Source organism: Siphateles boraxobius, unplaced genomic scaffold, assembly GCF_051911475.1.
Source record: "Siphateles boraxobius isolate OS27281-9 unplaced genomic scaffold, OSU_SipBor_1 19, whole genome shotgun sequence".
Taxonomy (NCBI): Eukaryota; Metazoa; Chordata; class Actinopteri; order Cypriniformes; family Leuciscidae; genus Siphateles; species Siphateles boraxobius.
The window spans coordinates 22,094,930-22,109,714 of record NW_027508799.1 but is presented as its reverse complement, the minus strand read 5'-3'; the positions used below and the strand labels follow the sequence as shown (position 1 = coordinate 22,109,714).

General features: G+C 37.1%; 1 protein-coding gene and 1 long non-coding RNA gene across 3 annotated transcripts in view; both read right to left on the bottom strand.

The window, feature by feature from the left end:
• The window catches only part of rap1b (RAP1B, member of RAS oncogene family), a 55,911-nt gene extending 47,811 nt beyond the window's left edge, over positions 1-8,100 (bottom strand). Inside the window, exon 1 of one of the 2 annotated variants that reach the window (XM_077234296.1) lies at positions 7,868-8,100. The gene's annotated coding sequence lies outside the window, so the exon portion shown is untranslated. The remainder of the gene's footprint in view (positions 1-7,867) is intronic. The other variant, XM_077234295.1, reaches the window with a different exon arrangement.
• A 4,457-nt stretch (positions 8,101-12,557) lies between these two features.
• On the bottom strand, positions 12,558-13,893 carry LOC143741823 (uncharacterized). The gene is made up of 2 exons (XR_013205244.1): positions 13,753-13,893; positions 12,558-13,485 (listed from the first exon to the last, which is right to left on the bottom strand). It is a non-coding gene; the product is annotated as an uncharacterized LOC143741823 (long non-coding RNA).
• Positions 13,894-14,785: the final 892 nt, after the last annotated feature.

Genomic DNA, 14,785 nt, shown 5'->3' with positions numbered 1-14,785 from the left:
GTATTTTGATGTCCGTTTAAACATTTAGGCTAAGTTGCAACATTTCTAGCAAAATCTGCAGTAGAAGACAATGACTTACGGACTTCAAAGGAACCATTCGCACAGAATGCATTTAAAAACACAAGACGGAGGTCATGGAACAGAAAAAAGCAAGCTCTTGAGGCGCGTTTTTTAAAAAGTTTAACATATAACTTGTGCGCCGATTGTCATGCACGAGACAAAAGACGTGAGGCGTGAGCTCAGCGGTCAAACATGTCCGTCTAGAAGGTTTACATAGAAAAATAATGGAAAAGCAGTGCAGTGTAATGCAAAAACACGTTCTGTGTGAACGATGTTTAGGAAAACTTTAAGCACAAATCCTAAAAGATATTTATACTATTAGTGAACCGATTAATCGCCCAATATTTAGTCACCAACATTGTCATGTTATACAACAACTACTCAACCTACCCATTTCTGATTTAAATTTTGAGTTTCATTAGGTCAAAATTTGGTGAAGAGTTAATTTTATCGTATTATTATATCTGTATTATATCAGTCACTTTTGATATGTTTATTGGCATCGGTTATTGAAAAAACAATGTTTTGACCCCTAGTTTTTACTTTATGTGGATTTGTTTGGTTATAAAATAGGGATGCACAATACATCAGTATCATATTGTTTATCGGATAATATTCAAGATTTTTTATCGACATTGGTCAATGTTGGACATACATTTCCCATTAAATTGTCATCATCCAACACTCAAAGTTAATTGTTAAAAACACCAATAATTTAATAACATAGTTCAATTCCATTTTTCATGCCGCAGTTTTGTAATAATTATTGTGACGCCAAAACTCACTTGTAGAATTTGAATTATTGATTTTAGTTTGCGTTTGATCATTATTTTTTTTAGACAAAATAATAAAATTAATTAATATCTGCCAAAACATAAAAATAACTATCGCCCTATAACTATTGGCATTTAGAACCAGTCAGTAAAAATGACCACAATTATCCGCCACAAAGTGAAACAACCCCATGCTGAATTGAACCCCAGTTGTGGTGGATAAGGCTACAGGTGAGAGATACACCAGACTTGAGAAACTCTGAGAACCAAAGGTGCAGCTGTTACAGTCAGGATGGAGCCAATAACCAGCCAGCAAAGTTATTAGCACCTCAGCTAGCAGCTGACTACAGACGCACTATCAAAGCCCTGGCAAATATAGCATAGCAACTCATAGCCTGTAAGAAATCTGTGTCAAAGCAACACAGTCTAGTGGTAATGACTACATAAACTGGTCTCTTGTCTGTAATTAACACAAACCACAGCAGGGATGAAAACAAACACTGTATTTGTTGTCTTTTTCTAACTCAAATTTTGATGAAACCATGCAATCATCTCTAGGAACAAACACAAGGGCCATTACATCAGAGACAGACTGAAATAAAAGGTACAATGACGTAGAATCTATCAAAGGGTGAACTTTGACCAGTCTAGCTCACTGTTTGCTATTAATTGTTGTTCAGCCAGTTCAAAAGAAATCTAATGGTGCCAAATTATCTATCAGAACTTAGACCTACTAATACACAAAAGGCTCATTATGAGCAATGATTATGAATGACAAAACACTGATGATGATGATGGAGCCCATGTTAGGGCTTAAAATTCTAGCATGCTAAACCTTTTGATCTGAGCTACAGCGACATTAAAAACAGCTTGAAAAGTGTCCTCAGTGCCCATGTAACAGATAGAAAAGGCTTTTGTTTTGGCAAATTATGTAGTTTTTACTGACCCTGTCAAAATCCATGTTGAATCCCAACATGTTATTTGCAAGTCAATCAACTCACCTAGGTTACAGGTTGTCAAAGAGAATGTGTGAAAACAAACATGGAGTAGCAATCATGGTTTCACAAACAGGCGTTTGCTTCTGATCGGTGGGGGCTCTGCTGAGAAAGCATCTAAAATGACTTACCAAAGTGAACATTTGTTCTTTTTCTCACATCCTCTCAACAAGCGCGGTCTCAAATTCTGTTCACAGAAACAGAAAATGAAAATTCTGTCACCCTTTACTCACCCTCATCTCATTCCAAAACCCTTTTTTTTCTTTCGCAGACTAAAAAGAAAAGATGAGATCTTATGCATGATGTTCATGCTGTTCTTTTCAACACAATTAAAGTGGATGGTGACCCAGGGATCCATGCACTATATTCTTAGTCTTCTGAAGCCATTTGAAAGATTTGGAATGAACATACTGAAATTTAAATAGTTATTCACTGAAAATGTTGGCCTTCTTTGTAGCTCGTCAAATCTCATTTAAACAATTGCATTTGCGCAAAATTGAATATTCGTATATTTAATAAAAACCAATAACATTTCTCATCACTGACAAACTTGGTACGATGTTACTTTTTCCTCATTTTTTGAGGGGCCAATTTGTCATTTTTTAGTCACCATTCACTTTTATTGTATGGAAAAGAGCAGCGTGAACATCCTGCAACACATGTTCCTTTGTGTTTCAAGGAAGAAAGAAAGCCATATGGGTTTGGGTGGCCAAATGAAAACTCAACTGCAAACTATTGTTTAAAACGTAAACACAAAAAGATCTGCACTTTGCTCCTTTTTTTTTTTTTTTGCTTTCCCCCCACTTCTGATGTGGTTACACTAAACTACAAAGCGACTGATGCCCAGAACAATAACGAACACTGGCTGAAAGGGCAGGGGTGTCAAACATCCCCTGTCAAAACATTGTCACTAAGACTAAGGCAATAACACAATTTCTATTGCTAGAACCAGTAAGCCGCTTAGAGACTGGAAAACAACGAGTCGGGAGGCAGATTATGGAAGGAAAAGGAACAACGGGAGACGAGATCAATGAGAACTCAGCCCAACCTCTAGTGTCAAATGTCAACACATGGCAGGGCATCTGACGTCTGACTGACTACAGCATATAGACCCCGGGGATGCATTTACACACACACAATACTCTGAAGACAAATGAGCAATCCGCTTCATGAACTTGTTGCTCAAACTATTTCATTGTGCATTTCTAAATCAGATCTCAGCCTATAACAGATGGTGTCTTCATAACGGATGGGTGAGAGATCTAATATTTAAAATAAATTGGCAAAATAAGAATAAACTAACATTTAGAACATTTGTAGGCTTTTTTATTTATTCATATTTATTTATCTAGGCTGTTATTTGTCGAACTTGTGACACACACAGAAGACATTTCTCAAATATAAACTTTAATACTACAAATGTCACCAGAGCTGGTAATCAATTCTGAGTTTCTTCAAACTGTACTTTTCAATGCTCAAAAACAATCCTTTTAACTAACAAGGGAAAAAAGCAACAAAAAAAGGCCAATAGTGCCTGAAATCCATCCCTCATCATAAAAAGCCTTTAAAAGTAACTACTGTTCAAGTTTGGGGTTTCAATGTTTTATAGTCTCTTACACTACTGCATTTGATCAAAAATACAGTAAACTAAAAATGGTAAAACGGTATTATATAACTGTAAACTGTAATATAACTGTATTATTACAATTGAAAATAACTTTTTCAATTTTCAATATAGGCTAGCTACTATAAATGTAATTTATTCCTGTCATTTTTCAGCAACCATCACACCAGTCTTCAATGTCATGGTCCTCTAGAAATTATTCTAATGCTCAAGAAACAATTATTATTATTATCAATGCTGAAAACAGTTGTGATGCTTAATATTTTTTGTGAAAGTCGTGATAAGTTTCAATTCATCAAAGATTCCTGAAAAATGTATGTTCAAATAACAGCGTTTATTTGAAATATATATACACGCACACACCAAAAAAACACACACACACATATATATATATATATATATATATATACACACCCAGACCCACAACTTTTGAATGGCAGTGCACATAAAAAACAATAACAAATATCTGAATTTCAATTTGATCATAAACTTCATTGTAATGTTTGTTTCTGAATCATAGACTCAGAAAAGGTCCCAATCTCTCACAGTCACAAATCGCTGACACAGTCATCAGTCATGGCTTACACGCCTAAATGAGGACAATGATGTGTGGGAATAGATTGTGGAATTGCTTTGGGATTAGCGTTAGAAAACGTGAGCGTTGAGCTGAGCTACACCACACTAGCTCAGTAACCCTTGGAAACTGCTTGAGAGCCAGTTCTGTTTTCTACATTGAGAGCCAGCTGATACTGAACTATTAAAAACAAAAACAAAATATTTAAATTATCTGAACCAAACCAAATGCATAAATAAGCTATCTTTACACTCGCTCTGTCTCGCACAATAATCACAAGACTTAAAAGGAGGAAGGAAGGCATGACAGGGCCACCAGGTTTCATGAGGCCCTTTGGCCTAAAGAGGAAGTGGTCCAATTTGCTGAGGGACGCCAACAGCCATCTTTTCCCCGCACTAGCATGCTCTTCCTCTCCAGATCATCTCCTTTCCTTTCTGCTCAGTTGGTTCCTCAAAAGTCTCAAACGGTTACCGACAACTGGCAGTTAATGTTTTGTCATCTCATTACCCAGTGGCTTCAAAATGCTATTCTATTTCCTAGTCAAATGTCAAAGCCTTGGTGGGAAACCACACAGCTTACTAACATCGCAGCTATTCACAATACTCAATATTCAATATCGAGGGCTCAAAAGGTAAAGTTTCAGGATCTAAAATTGAAAATAAACTAAATCAACCACTAATCTGAACATGTAGGGGTTACGGACCCCTAAATACAATGACAAGACAAATACAGAGCGTAATTCAGGCGAGCAGGCTGGTTATTCTGACACAGCCCTCCAGAGGAATCGACCCCGACAACTGTATTAGAACTGCCATTTACTAAGTCAGAGATATTTGCTTCCCTGACAGACCCCATGTGTGTTTGCATACGGTTTGATTCCCACAAGAACACTGCTGGGATGTTCTGATACAGTTCAAAGCAAGAACCACACTGTCAACCGCAACAATCGAGACTATAATTATACAAAACAACCAAGAACTACTACACGAAAGCGATACACCTGAAATCGACACATCAAAGCTGACGTGGCACTATCTAAAGAAGTTTCTTCCAGGACCGAACCCAGGTTTTTACAGGGTGTTCAAACAGTGGGCGGCCTTCTTTGAAAGGAAGTCCATCTCTTCATTTTGTTATTTTCAACAGAGCCAACAGACCGGCATTCCTCTGTGCCCCCAAGAGGACACACTATCACAGGGATTTCCTTCCTCTCGCTCTAGGAGGGACAGGATCGGGGTCAGACCCCAGTAGGGTTAGGTCGTCGAGACCCAGCACTCCAAAAAAGATCTGTGCTAAGAATTGGTATTGTAACAAGCTTGGCATCTCAATTTGAGAATTCTGACATGTACAAATTATATTCACATGTATAAATTACAGAGAATTATTTTTAAACTTAATCATCTACTTATAGGCTATTAAGATGACATAAGTAGAAATGACAAAAATGAAGCAACAACAAATCTATGACTGCATTAACTCATACACTCACTCACACAAAGTTTAGTGAACTGACAACACAGTTTTGAGACAGGAAATGTAAGGGTGCCATACACTTATCTGCCTAGGGCAGTGACAGATATATTGCTGTCTACTTTTCCATGATTGGGAATGACAAGTGTTTGCTCAAAAACAGGAAATGATATGTACTTGGTTAGCAGTTGCACAATGTGTCACACATATTCCATGAACCCTAAATAGAGCCATTACACTGGAAAGGCGGCACAAAGGCTGCATTTATACCACAGAAAGGTGCATTTACACAAATTACACAAGGTGGCATAAATGTTTTTACACAAAAATGCAAATGCAATAAAGAATGCTGTGAACTCATGAATATAGAAATACAATGAAGGGAAATTACTTAAATTTGCCCACAAAAATTCACTGAAGAATAGAAAATGGCTCCACGTTAAAGGGTTAGTTCACCTAAAAATTAAAATTCTCTCTTAATTATTCACCCTCATGTCATTCCAAACTCTTAAGACTTTCGTTCATCACACAAACGAAGATCTTTTTGATGAAATCTGATTGACTTATGTTCCTCCATTGACAGCTATGCAATTACCACTTTGACGCTTCAAAAAGATCGTAAAACTATTCCATATGAATTGAGTGGTTAAGTCCAAATTTTCTGAAGAGACTAGATCGCTTGATACGATGAACAGATTTAATTTAGGGTTTTATTCACATTTAAACATTGATCAGCGAACATAAACAGAAGCTCAACCAAACCTGCTTGACGTGCAAGAACAAACCTCTAGTGGACGCTCAAACGAGCTGCGTAACATATGATAATGAACCTCATTGGTTCATGCAGAAGTTCAAACGTGCTGCGTAACATACGAGAATGAACCTCATTGGTTCTTGCACGTCAAGCGAGCATGCTTGAACTTTTACCACATCTGATGTTTAAATTGATTGATGAATGTTTATATGTGAATAAAACCCTAAATTCAATCTGTTCATTATATCAAGTGATCGAGTCTCTTCAGAAAATTCAGACTAAACCACTCAATTCATATGGATTAATTTTACGATCTCTTTATGAACTTTATGAAGCGTCAAAGTGTTAGTTGCGTAGCTGTCAATGGAGGGATAAAAAGCTCTCGGATTTCATCAAAAATAATTGTATTTGTGTTCCCGAAGAGAAGCTAAACTCTTATGGGTTTGAAATGACATGAGGGCGAGTAATTAATGACAGAATTTTCATTTTTAGGTGAACTATCTCTTTAATGCTGCACTGATGCTGCATTTCATTACACAGAAGCAAAGCAGCAACAGATATAGATTTGCTGAGGTGGAAGCTAGCATTATTTCAGTGGTCATTTACTTGACATGGCATTTTTATACATGCTTCAGAGCAGACACAAAGCCACCTCCGAGCAGCCTGTGTAAAGACACCTTTTGAGAAAGGCTGTTATAATTTTCACAAGAGCCCCGTCATTAAAGATCAAGCCATTAAAAATGCATGGAGAAGCAACAGGATCTTCTTTAACAACCTCTTTCAGCAACTTCAGTCTCATATCTCTTCTTAAAGGACAATATTCAAAATGTCACATCCAACTAGGAGTCTATAAAGGGCCCAGTGATGTTTTCTGGTCTACGAAGCGGACTGTAATATGGGTCTTTTTAATAATCATTTTCGTGACCCTGAAAAGCCCGAGTGCAAAGTATTCCTCCGTGATCGGACAGTCAGTCCAACGTGAAAGAAAACCGAGTCTCATTTTCTCCAATTCTTCTTGAATGAACTAGTCATCTCCCTCGACTGAGAAACAGAACAGAACTAGGCGGGGCCGGTAATCAGTCAAATCTAGAAGGAAAGACTGCACTAGAAGCGCTAAATGTGCCTTTTATCACAAAGCCAGACACTCCTTACTCATCTCTTTACGTAAACCATGTCGAAAAAATGTTTCTTTGACGGGTTGAATCTGATAATCAGTGCTTCGTTAAACTACTCATTCGTACAACTTTTCCATTTCCGCTATAACTTCCACCCTGCCGTGTGCATGAAACAACAAAAAACGCCATTCTTCAGGGCAACACAACGCCGCTAACCTCGCGCGCTTCAACACAAACTTCCCAGCGATTTTCTCGCCCTAAAGCGGAGTCTGGTAAATCTAAGGAGTTGAATTGTTTCACTCTAGCTCCGCCATATTTTAGACATCTGAGCTGCTCTTCCGCAAACCCTTTGCCGGTCTGCTTTGCCACATTGGAACATTCCGCCGTTCAGCCGCAACAATGTATCAATCAAACCGTGACATCATAATCCCTTCACAGTTCCCGCGCAATACACGCGCCGTTGCGACTGTAATGCCATAGAATATCGCGTAAATGCGATACTTACAGCAATCCGCTCCAGCTCCAGCCAGTCAGTCCGTCTGCGCCTGTGCCTGTGAAAGAGCTGCTCGCCTCTGGGAGGGTGGGTGAGGTTTAGAGTCGAGCATGACGTTACAGCCTCGGTTTCAGCACCATAGACTCCCTAGCTCTGCCTACAATTGAGCGTAACGGGAAACGGAGAAAGAGCGCTGCTAAATGTGGCACATGGAAATGACCGTACTGATAGACGTACAGTAGCCTAGTCTACTTACAGTACAAGATAGGGAAAGAATTCTACTGTGGCGTAGTATGGTATGTGATTGTATCCGAAGGGGATACCATGCTACCTAGCCTATACCATGTTATTTGAAGGTATTTCTAAAAAATACTATGGTATGTGTCCAGAAAACACTGCCTTACAATGATATACCATATCCCAAAAATTCTACTGTGGCGTAGTATGGTATGTGATTGTATCCGAAGAGGATACCATGCTAACTAGCCTGAATATGTATATATATATATATATATATATATATATATATATATATATTTAGCCTATATATACATATATGTGTGTGTGTGTGTGTGTGTGTATGTATATATATATATATATATATATATATATATATGAAGCAAGAATAACGATAAACGTCTTTTATTTAAGAAAAAGTGTTATGTCCTGACCGCGTGAGACTTCAAAATATTGAATTAATTTCAGAAAATTTTATTTTTTATAGAACATTTGACTGAATTCTTGTATCTGACATGGTTGCCCATACTGAGTGACAGACACAAATTTTGTGGAAAAGATAATTGGAAAATTCAAGAGATTGCACCCCAATATAGATATTTTTGGTACTTTTCTGTTCGTCTTTCTACATGTTTATGCGATAGTTAAGTAATTATTTGATGGTTATGATATCCAAAAACAACCCAAATCACAGTGAATTGAGACAAGACACGTTTCAACATCTTCCATGGTGCACGCTATATTTCAATGGCATCATTCTAGTCCCAGTATGGCATGAATGTCTCCTATTCTCCTCGAGCAGCAACTCTCATCCGTCAGAGGCTGACTCTGCCACTCGGGGGGGAAAAAATCCTCAGCGCCAGTCAAATGGCTCATTGAGAGCAACTAGGAGAAGCCAGGAATGCCAAGTATGCTCTCTGGCATCAGGAATGCAGGCCCACTCCCTGCTTTGGACTACATCCCCTCCCCTATGCCAGCAGTCATGTGGCCCTAAGCTATACATGAGGGGTGAGATGTGTTCCATCGGTGGGGTCCTTAGATGCGGATCAGTGACCAGTGTCCTGGTCTCACTAAACAAGGAAACTGACAGACAAGACAACATTAGTATGTTGCCACTATAGCATTTGGATGACTGGGTGAAAGGGAGAGCATCATATGAGACTGAACCACTGAACTAAATGGAGAGAAGAGGAATGAGATTTAAATGCTTGCTTTTAGAATTGTAAAAGTGTTTAGGGGTTTTATGCAAATACACTTTAGCCATTTAATGTTACACAGATGAAAATGAGGATGTGACGGATAGAAGTACAGTCTGGTTAATGGATTGTTCTATTGAGGGGGAAAGATAGGAGGAAAAAATTTGACCACAGCTTCATTTCTATTTTTGATCAATTAAATTACAAATAAAAAAATACATTAAAATAAATAAAAATAAAAATAGTTGTAATAGTTATAATTCTATGAAATAATTGAATTATAATAATAAAACAAATTATTAATGTATATATATATATATATGCAATAACTAGGGGAGTGAGAAGACGTGTGCAATGTGACCATTTGTGTGCAATTCCAGTAAACACAGAGATAAATATGGAAACAGGAAGTGTGTAAAAAAAATTGGCGAATTTCAAAAAGACTTATCAGCCCGCTTGACCATCCAAAACACATGCATAAATGAGCACAAATGTTGGTTAGATGCAAATTTTTACATGGTCAAAAAAAAAATTTAGAATTTGGTTAAATAATATGAATGTCTGTATGAATAGTTCTGTTTTTGTAATATGTGTATTGTGTAATTTTCCATCTTGGGGAGAGGTGCCAAAGTACATTTTCCATGTGAGTGGACAATAAAAATCATCTTTATCCAAGCAACTTATGGTTAATATTGTTGTATTATTGCTATATTATGTATATTAATGTAATAACAATAAGTGAGCAGAATTGAGATGACCTGTGAGGCTGGGTGGAAACTCAAGTACTTGACATTCTTAGCTACGTCTTCCTGTCAGGGTGGACACTCAGTTTCTCCATGACAATTAGAAGCCACTAGATTCTTTGCTGTTGTCATTGAAGTGTTACAGAGGCAAAAAAAGGGGAGAAATAATATGAAGTGAGAGTATTAACACTGAAGCTTAAGAGAGTTTATACACAAATGTGTGTGTGTGTGTGTGTGTGTGTGTGTGTGTGTCATGAACACTTCTGTTCATGACTTATCCAAAAGAGAGCACTGTTGCTCCATATAGCCTTCAGGCATAACTAATATGCAAGTCTACATTACAATCAAGGAAGTGTGTAATACCTGGGCTGCATCCAAAATCACATACTTCTCTACTATATAGTAAGCGAAAAACAATATGTGACAAAAGAGGTATGTCCAAATTTACAGTACTCATAAAAAAGTAGGCAACACGGATGGCCATCTATACCGCTGTGATTCTGAGTGTGCATTCGATGGACACTTTACTATCCCATGAGGCCACGGAATTTGTGAATGGCAGTGATGTGACAAAATTGATGCCGGCTGGTCACATGGCATGGTGAATGTAACGTCCACATTACATACTACAAATATTCATACTATATAGAAGCTACTTTTTTAGTGTTGACGAAGTAAGTACTTATTCAAAATAAGTACATACTGTAGCGAGGTTATGCGATTTCGGACGCAGCCCTGGTAAAAATGAACTGAAGTATGTGGCCTGTATGTTGCCATATTTGCTTGTGGGCACTTAATGGGCATTGTCATCACATTATAGTAGATATTTTAACAATTAGTTTCTTGTAGAAGTTCTATTTTTTTCCATTTCTTTTAGTAATTTGTATCTTTAGTTATACTCCAATACAATACTCACTTCACATTTTTATAAATTAACACAATGTCAAGTATCCTTGCTAAAGGAGTCTTCACTGGAACTGCATGTTCTTCAGCTCTTCATGATGCCATGTGAAAAAGTCATCCTGACAAAATATGAAACACTTTGCAATAATGATGACAAATCTGACTAAGCAAAGCTGTATAGATAAACTCATACACACTAAAAATGAATTACAAGAAATACTGATTAGGAGAAAAAAACAATGACTTCCTCTGATTAAGTGGGGCTGTATCTTTCCTGGAAAGGCTTGGCTATATATCGTATTGCTCAATTACAATAGACTACGTCAAGGTTCTTTTGAAAGCTGCCAGTTTGCCACTTCAGATTTGCAAAGACATTTCACTTAGGAAAACCTGAACCCTAAACAACGATAGACAATCATTCCAGCCATCTGATCTCACTTATAGGTTTTCACATGTGGCCTATACCATGAAGCGGGTTTAGGTGGCTAGCCAGATACGTTTCAGTTTAGTTTGCGCCAACCCTGGGGTTTAGGCACCATGAAAGTGGTTTGGCTTTCAGCAGTGTTCATCGCCATAGTAACTTACACTCCAAGTCTAACCTAACCTTAATGTTTAAGAGGTTGCAAACCGAACTTGGACCAATCAGCTGTGAGCAAAGTGAGACATGTCTGATGTGATAAAGTCACTCCACCTGTTTCTACTCCAAATTAAAAGTCACTACGTAGCAAATGATTTTTAAAGACAAACTCATCTGGCTTTCAGTAAAGCTTATTTAGAATAATAATTTTGTATGATTTAGATATGTAATTATTACCCTTAATCAATCACACATGTACAATTTCTGTTTATCAAGTATTATTAAGCACAGTTTAAATAAATATTTATATAACCTTTATATACGCTGTAGAATCAATAAAGCTAAAAAATGACTAGAGCTTAAATGTTCAATTCTCTCTATACCTTTATCAACTGTATAAACTAACTTCTCAATTTTTATTTGCACTAATATAGCAGGACTTTTTCTTTTCGTTGTTCTCTTTCATAGACAGCTATTTTCTTCTTGCTGTGTGAATTTGTTTAAATTCTTAATATCTTTCAATCTCATAATATTCTGCAGAAGAGAGAAGTGAATCGCGCTGCTTCTCTCGCGAGAAATAAATCGCAGTTTCACTCTTTCTCAGCATGTGATTGGCTGTTCGTTACTGATGTCACACCTAAACCCATAAACTCAGAGCGTGAGTTGACAGAAAGTTGATGATCAGCATCATGGTACCAACAAAGCCTGGTTGGATTGGTTTTGTCAACTCGAAACTAATCCTGTAACCCTGACTTTTTTTCAACTACCATCATTGTACAGGCCCCTGGTCAGTTTGTTTCAGGATAGGCTATAACAAGATCTTCATCTGCCATTTTGTGTAGTTTTAGAATTATGGTCACAAAACCTTCTTAAAATCACACACACACACATATATATGCTACAAACATACATATAACACACACACAAATTATAAACAAACATTTTATCGCGATTAATCGATTTGACAACACATATATATAGGCTACAGTATATATACACACACACACACAGGCCTATAAATACACTATGTACACACACACGATAAATTTATAAAGTTTAGCAAATCTTTAATGCATAAAAGAGATAAATAGTGCGAATGTAGGCTATGCATTTTTAGTCAGTTGCATATAAAACAGAGTTTCAGTAAAAAATGCATATATTTCAGACCCTCCTTAACCCACAAAGCAAGAAAAATAAACATTTTTTGTAAACATTTAAAAAAAAAAGATTTCAGTAAATATAGCTATGTTTATATGAAAAATGACAAATAGAATGTTAAAATAGTTTTTCCCATAAGTTACGAAGAAAAAAAAACGATTTTAACATTTTAGTTGTCATTCATATAAACAGTAAAAAAATTTAACAAATATTAAAAACATTTAAAATAGTTTGAGCACAAGGGATTTCAATATTTTACAGCAGTCTGGCATGTTCAGGTATCATTTGTAAGCTTTCAACCTCTCTTATTACTGCCGCAAGTGTTTTTCATAAAGTTCTTTGCAGAAACCAGAATAACAAGCAAACAAGGTGACGTCTCTCCTATCTGTAGTACCAGCAGACATCATGGTGTTCTTCATATCGTCTCATATTTCACATGATTCACACAACTCACATTAGGCTATTGTAATGGAGGAAACAATTCCATATTAGGTTTTAGTATGCCAGTAACCTTAATACACCGATTATTTCTCATAGTGCAATGAAAGACTCGCCACTGATGGCAATGGAGAAGATCCAGATCATCTCGAACCGATGCGCTTGTTGTTGGCGGCGGCAGCAGTCCGTGATGGAGAAGACCCGTGCGAATGTTTCTCTGTCCAGCTGTCGTCTGCCCAGTCGGATCCTTGAGGATACATCAGACCCCCGACTGAATCAACCAGTCCAAACAGAGCAACCAGAAAGGAAAGCGCGGTTCCGATAAAGTAGATCTTCACAAAGCCGATTCCAGACATGATTCGCTGTTAATGTCCAGGACTGGAGTGTCCATAAAAACAACAGAGGCACACATTAGCCACGCTTCCCAGCAATACCGGAAGTATTACTTAAGAATACGATTATTTAATAATAAACGTGTGTATTTTGATTATATAAGCTATAGCCTACATCAAATTCCGCACGAAAATAACGTTTCGCTGAAGGGAAATACTTAAATGTTACATTAAGATGCAAGACAAAATGCCCCAAATAGCTACCTTAACTGACAAAATACAAAAGAGGAAAGTAAATGTTATTCTTTCTTACCAAGAGGAATGTAACTGCTTGTGTTGGAAATTATTACAGCTGTGCAGCCGATTTCCCTTTTCTACTTTTTTAATGACAAATCCTTCTATGCTTCGGGAATTTCCAACATAACCTGTAGAAATTCCCGTGATGCGAAAGAACAGTTCTTTTGAGTCGGATCTTTTAATGAACCGTTTGAACCGATTAACTTGTCCGAACTGTTCTGATAGGTCCGAGCGGTTCTCGAATGAAAGGCTCACTGACTATTTATTTATTAATAGCGTGAAAAAGTATAGGTTAATGCTGAGTTTGGCACCGCATAGGCTAATATAGCCTACTAATCTAACTAATGTAATAAGTTAGAGTAGTAGTAGCTAGCCTATTATGGGGTTCCGAATTTAGCATGTTACTTTAATAGCAAAAAGTGGGAACGTTATAAAATGCTGCGTAGGAAATATGTTTGCACCAATTGTATGACAGTTTTATAACGCATATCCTAAGTGACGTTATGGTTTTATGAGCTGGAACACATGAAACAAACCAGGCGGCAGACAAGGCGTGAAGACGTAATTGCATCAGAACGTAAAATGATCATTGCATTGTTTTTCGAACGGTTCATCGAAACTGCTCAAAAGAATCGATTCGCTTAGATAAACCAGACTGCCATTAGCTATGACTCAGTGAAATCTTTGATTTAATCTATTATGCAAAGAAACTATAAAACCTGCGGATTCAACGTTTTATTAACATCAGTCAGTCATTAAAAGACCCATGAACTCATTGGTTATTCCAGTGAAACAGGATGCGCTATTTTGAGTCATCAGAAGAAAATGTGTGAGAACAAGTGAAAGTGACTAAAACATCTTTGAACCAAAACTTTCCATTAGCCATTACAGCTGGCATAGGTTAATATATTAGGACTGGGTAAAAAAAAAATCGATTTCTCGATTTTAATCCATTCTCATTCTCTTTTACGAATCGATATCGATTCTTAAATCCCAAGAATCGATTAGGCTAGTCATCCTGTTTTTAGTTGATGAATGAATAGAACATT